Below are 6,664 nucleotides of genomic sequence, written 5' to 3' on the forward strand. Positions count from 1 at the left end.
AACAAGAAGGCTTTTACTTGATTATTTTTCCCTTTTAGCAAACTATGTCTTTATCAAAAACAAGAACTTTTTTAAGATATGAAAAAAAAGGGAAAATAATATAACTCCCCATGTTATAAAGCTTTTATAATTGTACGTGTATTGGACAATGAAAAAGTCAAATTCGCCAAAGCAGGGATTTTTGACCAAGGATATGTTTACCCCTGTGAGTAAAAAAAATATATTAGTTTACACCCTCGATGCGATGGATCTTAGCAGACAGCATGCGATTTTCCAACAGAAGCTTTTTTTTTTTTTTTTCTTAAAAACCCAGTTATCAACAACTATATATTATATTTCTTAATCAAAATATTCTTTGCAAAAAATAAAAAATAAAAGGTTTCTTCTTGTTGTGTGTTACATTAGATATTCTTGTTTTACATGGCAGTAAAAGTGTATATGACGAGCAACATACAGTCGAGAGGTAATTATAGAGAAAGGGTTGAAAATCAGCAGTCCTATAAGGGGAAAAAGCCGCATCCGAGCAAGATTTTCTAAATGACAATAAAAAGCATTCGTTTAGGAGAAAAAATATTCGCATTACCTCATAATAAGGAGTGAAACGCTTCTTTTCATACTCGAGAAAGCAAAATGCCCTTTTTTCAAATACAAGGGTGAATTGAGTATATGTCTATGACCTGACATTTTTTTCAGACTTGGGAAATATATGTAAGGGTTAAATGTTATAGCATTGCCTATCATCCTTTACAAAAAGTCTTATTTTCTATAGATGCCTTCCTACTCTGACAATGCTCCAGGCAATATCCGATAACGGACAGGTATCGGGAATACCTCCCTGCTTGTCACGAGATAATGACTTTCATCGACATACTAAAAACCATTAATGTACGGGCGAGCGAGGAAGAGGCATAGACGACACCATGGAAGTACTTTTCTCGTCTCCTTTCGTGAAGAACCGCAGACTAATGAATATCTACCAATGAAATCGCAGCCTTCAATCATTTGACCAATGTAAACCCCATGTTCTAGATAGCTAGAAAGTTTTAGAAATGCTCGCCTCGGTTGTTGATCTTCGTATCACATCGTGCTTCAACCCACGTCGTTCCGCTGCTCACGGCGGTGTCTCCCTATCAAACATGCCCTATCTTGTTGGCGAGGCCTCACCCTTCGCCTTAAATCTGCTCCGCCTCCCCTCATCCCCTCGACTAGCGCGATGCTGTATTTACGCGAGGATGTAACTGGTGATTATAATCATAATTGGGCTGAGAAAGAACCATGGTGGAAATCGCGAAGTCAGTTTAGTTGGATTAGTCCGTCGGCAAGGTTATTTTGTCTTTTATCAATTTTTTTTCCCGTTTCTTGTAGGAGAGACAAAACAGCATATTTGCTAGATGACTGGAAACTATAGTAACCAACATTGTGGTTACCATTGCATAGTTCCTTTTCTTCGTTTACTGTAGGTATGTACGATAGACAATTTTGTGGAGGGGGATTAAATGACTGAAAGCTAGTCACCTTTGTTCTAATTCATCTTTTTCTATATCATCATAAACATAGGATCCCTAGCGATGTTTCCCTGGTCGTTTTATATCAAAGAGAATGCACTGTATTGCGTGCACAGAGTTATACAATATGGGAAAGCTGAACATATTTCCTATTTTCATTGTATATTTGTACAAATTGAGAGCTGAGGCGGGAACATTTGAGTAACTTCCGCATTGCCCTTGACGTCATTACAAAACATAACTGTTCGGGCACGTGGGGACAGGTGTGGTCCTAGTTGGTAGATATTACTGTTTCAATGCGGAAATAGGGGGGGAAAACCGTCTTTGCCTCGCGCAAGATGCGTTGGAAACCCTATTATGCTCTCTAAATAGAATAAACCGCGACTTTTCAACCTGTTTTAATATTAAACTGTTGTAAAAGCCTGAATTTTTTCAAACGGATGAAATTAGTTATTATCGCATTTTACATTTACGCAGAAACTTAAGCCTGTTGTATTTGTGTTATTCGCCTCTTATGACTGTGTTTGTGTAAGCTTGAGAGTCATATAAAGTACAAGAATTTCATATCCTTTTCAATACAGTATATTTTTATTATGAAGATGTCCTGGGATTAAGCACGGCTAGTATAGCATGTTAAGAGATGAGGCCCTACCCTCCCCACCCCCCCCGCCTACCTCGCTCCCCCGCCCGCCCCAACAGATCAATAAGTTGCCAGCATGGGAAATATTGTCGCCAATGGTATTAAAGCCCTGTTTAGTCGTTTGGTGAGTGAACCGTGATGGACAATACGCCTGAAGAAAAGAAGATATCAATGGAGAAACCCACTACACTACAATAATCAATCATCGCCACCTGGAGATATCACCGCAATAAAGAAACGGTTAAGTTCCGTAATCCCACTGTGACAGAACTGGTCATTTAAGGAGATACGATCGAACAAAAGAATATCTTTCGCAGACAGCTACTAAACCTTATCGCTACATAGATTGGTCCTGACACATGCCCTAATCAAACATCCAAGAGCTGCACGGTGAAGATATCTCTCCAATAGATTCTCAGCATTCCATCCAATAGTGATAAATCGTTAGCAAACACAGAATAAAACCAGTGATATATCTCTTAGCAAAAACATAATATGCTTTGGAGAGGGAGGAGGGTGGTGGTGACATTAGAGACAATTTGTGCAAGCAACGAGTTCTTCTCCTTCCACATCGCTTACACCATAACGGGATTGCCAACAAAATATTGTGATGGAATAGAAACAATAAAAGTATATATTGTACAACGAGTTTTATAATCCTTTTCAGTTTACGTTGTATTCTATATCCTGTCACGGGCGAGGGAAGGAACGTAATTATTGTCATAGCAACCTGTTGTGTGCCGCCTGATGGGGGTGGGGGGACGGGGTGAGGGCGTTATGGTTTTGTTATGACAGTTTCATTCATTAGAGGGGTGGTCAGTCGTCTGTAACAGGGGTCATTCTCGATCCGGTACAAGTTCAAACACGATGAATATTGCGGGGCTGGTGTGGAGGGGAGAGGGTGAATGAGGGAGCGACGTCCTGGCATGGGTGGATTATCTTGCATCATTCATTAGGATGGGTTATCACCGCACTTCAGTGCAGGGCTGTATTATCTCCGTAAGTAGGACTTGTGATGTGTTTGTTTGCTTCTTTTCTTACTATTTTTGCTTTGGGTATGGAGGAATGTGGTGGCAGGGGCGGTAGGAAGGGAAGGATGGTTGGTTTTGGAGAGGAGACTGGAGGGTGAGAGGAACCCTTTAGGTGTGTGTTTAGACTCACACGGTTCTTTTCTTCCACATCGCCTACCCATATACGGATTGATGCAAAAATATGTTGAGAGGAAGTCCTATCGTCAGACGGATAGATGTATCATTTTGGTATTCACCTTAGCAATATTTGTGTTGTGTGGTGTGTGTGTGTGTGTTTTGTGTGGTGGTGTGTGTGTGTGTGTGTGTGTGTGTCTGTGTGTGTGTGTGTTGTGTGTGTGTGTGTGTGTTGTTGTATGTTTGTGTGTGTGTGTGATGGAAATAGAAAACTAAAAGTATATATTGTACAACGAGTTTTATAATCTTTTCAGTTATTGTATTCTTATCCGTCACGACGAGGACAGAACGTAATTTATTGGTCATTAGCATAGCTGTGTGTGCCGCCTGATAGGGGGTGGGGAGACGGGGGAGGGTGTTTAGGGTTATTGATTATGATAGTTTCATTCATTAGGAGGGTGGTCACTCGTCTTAAACAGGGTCAATTCTCGATCCGGTACAGTCAAACACGATGAATATTGCGGGGGGCGGGTGTGGAAGGAGGAGGGTGAAGAGGGAGGTGGGTCATCAGTGACACCTGCATCAGTTGATTATGATTGCATCATTGCATTAGGAGGTGTGATCACTCGCACTTCCAGTTCATGACTGTATTATCTCCTTAATGTAAGACTTGTGATTTGTTTGTTTGCTTCTTTTCCCCCCCCTGACTATTATTGCTTTGGGTATGGAGGATGTGGTGCAGGGGCGGATGGAAGGGAAGGAGGGTTGGTTGGAGAGGGGAACGGGTCAATCTCGATCCAGGTACAGTTTCCAACACATGAATCATTAGGAGGGGTGGTCCTCGTCTGTAACGGGTCACTTCCCGATCCGGTGAGGGGAGAGGGTCCTGTGACACCTGGCATCGGTTTTGATTATGATTGCCTCATTCCATTAGAGGGGTGTGATCACTCGTGTTGTTGAACGGGGTTAATTATCGATACAGGTACAAGTTTTAAAACATATGAATAGGTGCGGTGGCGGGGGTGGGAGGGTATTGGAAGAGGGGTGGTGGTGTGGGGTTGGGGTAAGAGGGGGGTGGGGGGGAGGATCATCTAGTGGTACCTGGCCATATGGTTTTCAGAGAGAACGGGAGGGGAAGTCCTCCAGGTTGTGCTAAGGATTTTGGTTACGGTCATTGATAATGATTCTGTTACAGTCATTGATTTGCTTAATCCTTTCCGCTGTCATTAACGTCTGTTGTGATGCGTAGGTGAGGCGTTCTGTCCAGTCGCCTGTAATTGGAAGAGGAGGGGAGGGACGATATCATTAGAGTCAGTTTCATGATTTCCGTTCTGGTCCTTGATTATTATAATCACTTTACTTATGCCTACTTTCTGCTATGATGCGGCCATGAACGAAACCGTAAGGTAGTCGGTGTGCTGCTAACATCATTCACTATGATTATGATTTTCCGGTTACAGTCATTGATTACTCATCACTTGCGTTTTACGTCACTGGTTACTTAATCGATGCGGTTTCCGGGTTTCATTACCTACTTTTTCCTGTTTACACCGCTCATGTACGTACGTGAGTGAGTCGTTCTTCCCTTATGCATCTACTTCCCATCCCAGGGGTTATTTGATTACTATCATTGCGGTTGGTTCTCAATCCATTATCAAATCTACGATAACTCACCCACTATTGTATCTTGTTTTCATTTACTAAAATTATGCAGATCGCGAGCGTGCTAACGCAAGCACGCCGGCATGCACATACACACTCGGCATGCCGGCGATTTGCGTGTTTGCACTCCCACGATTTTACAGTAATATCTCTATATACCTTTCTCCAACAGGATTTCCCCCAGTAAATATATATATATATTATATATATATATATATATATAATATATATTTTTTTTTATTGATTGAACCTTGGCACGATCACCACTCCCTCTTTCTTAAGCTTTGTTTATCACTAACACTGTGCACTAATGGCCTATCACATGCTGTTGTCCTTGTCACTTGATTCGCTGTCGCTGTCGTTTCCTGCTCCTCAGAGTATAATATATATATTATAATTTTATATATATATATTATATATAATATATATATATATATATATAAGGCCGCGTTGGCCGAATGATTAGAAATCGGACTCGGCAGAACTGGCACGACGCAATCTGAGTTCGAGGTTCGAGTCAATGGCCGGCGCGGTTGTTCCTTTTGGCAAGGAACTTCACTCGATTGGCCTACCTAGTCCTAGGGTGGGCAAGCTAGCTAGTCATGCTGGTCCCAAGCCCGATCAAAACAGAGAGAATGTATTACTAAAAAGGTAACACCGCACTCTCACGTGGAAAGGAACTGGGGACCCTACCACGTACTCACTCCAATAGCATCATCAAACATGAAAACTACGAATTAAGTATCATGCTGTGCCAGGCGCTCAGACATGAACCTACCGTTAAAAGAAGAAGAATATATATATATATATATATATATATTATCTATATATATATATAGATATATTATATCTATATGGCTAACCATCATTCAATGTCGACTTTGGCATTATTGAGTCAATCATACGGCTTGGCACTAGCGGCGTCGCAGAAGTTGTCAGAACCGAGTTTTAGTGAACCATAAGAAAACGAAATGTTATCACAGGGGACCAAAGCTCTTCGTGGCAGGGCTAGACCCCTGGATTTTCCACCTGTGACCACCACCGTGGGAATTCACCGTGAACAATCCCTTTTTAAAGTAATGATACTTTGTTTTGCTTTTATATTTGTCCCTAATGCCCTAAGTTATATAGAGAAAGATATTTCGATTTTATTACATTAAAAAGTCTCCAAAATTTCCCAAACACTGAACTTCTTGTTCCGGCGATTAGACACTGACAGAGGTATGGGAGATACACGAGGGGGTTACGCTCGTACGGCTCAGGCTACAGGTTTTCTCGCTCTCCAATCCACGGGTTAATTTGCTTAGCAAGGAGTCTTATAGCAGTAAGCCAGAGATCCTGCTTGCTTGGGGTTTTGCCCTTGCTGCAGTCATAGAGGCCGTAGTTTAAAACTTTTTCTTTGTTCTTTTTCATTTGTGTTTCACGGGTGATGGACGGAGGATTCGAGCAAAACTTTTGAAAGATAAGTAATGGTTACACCGGCAGTTTATGCAAGTTTTGCATATTTTTGTCATTTATATTTAAGCTACTTTATTATATATTGGTTTTTATGTGTTTGATTTTTTGCCTGTGATGTTCATTTTAGCTAGCATTGTGCCCAGGCCCCTTTTTGATTTTCCCACGGGAGTGGTCATTTTAAACTTTCGAGGAAACCGATTTTAAAACCCCCTTTGTGCGCACATAACTAAATATCAGGGAACCAACGAGTTCGA

This window comes from Penaeus monodon, chromosome 12 (genome assembly GCF_015228065.2).
Source record: "Penaeus monodon isolate SGIC_2016 chromosome 12, NSTDA_Pmon_1, whole genome shotgun sequence".
Taxonomy (NCBI): Eukaryota; Metazoa; Arthropoda; class Malacostraca; order Decapoda; family Penaeidae; genus Penaeus; species Penaeus monodon.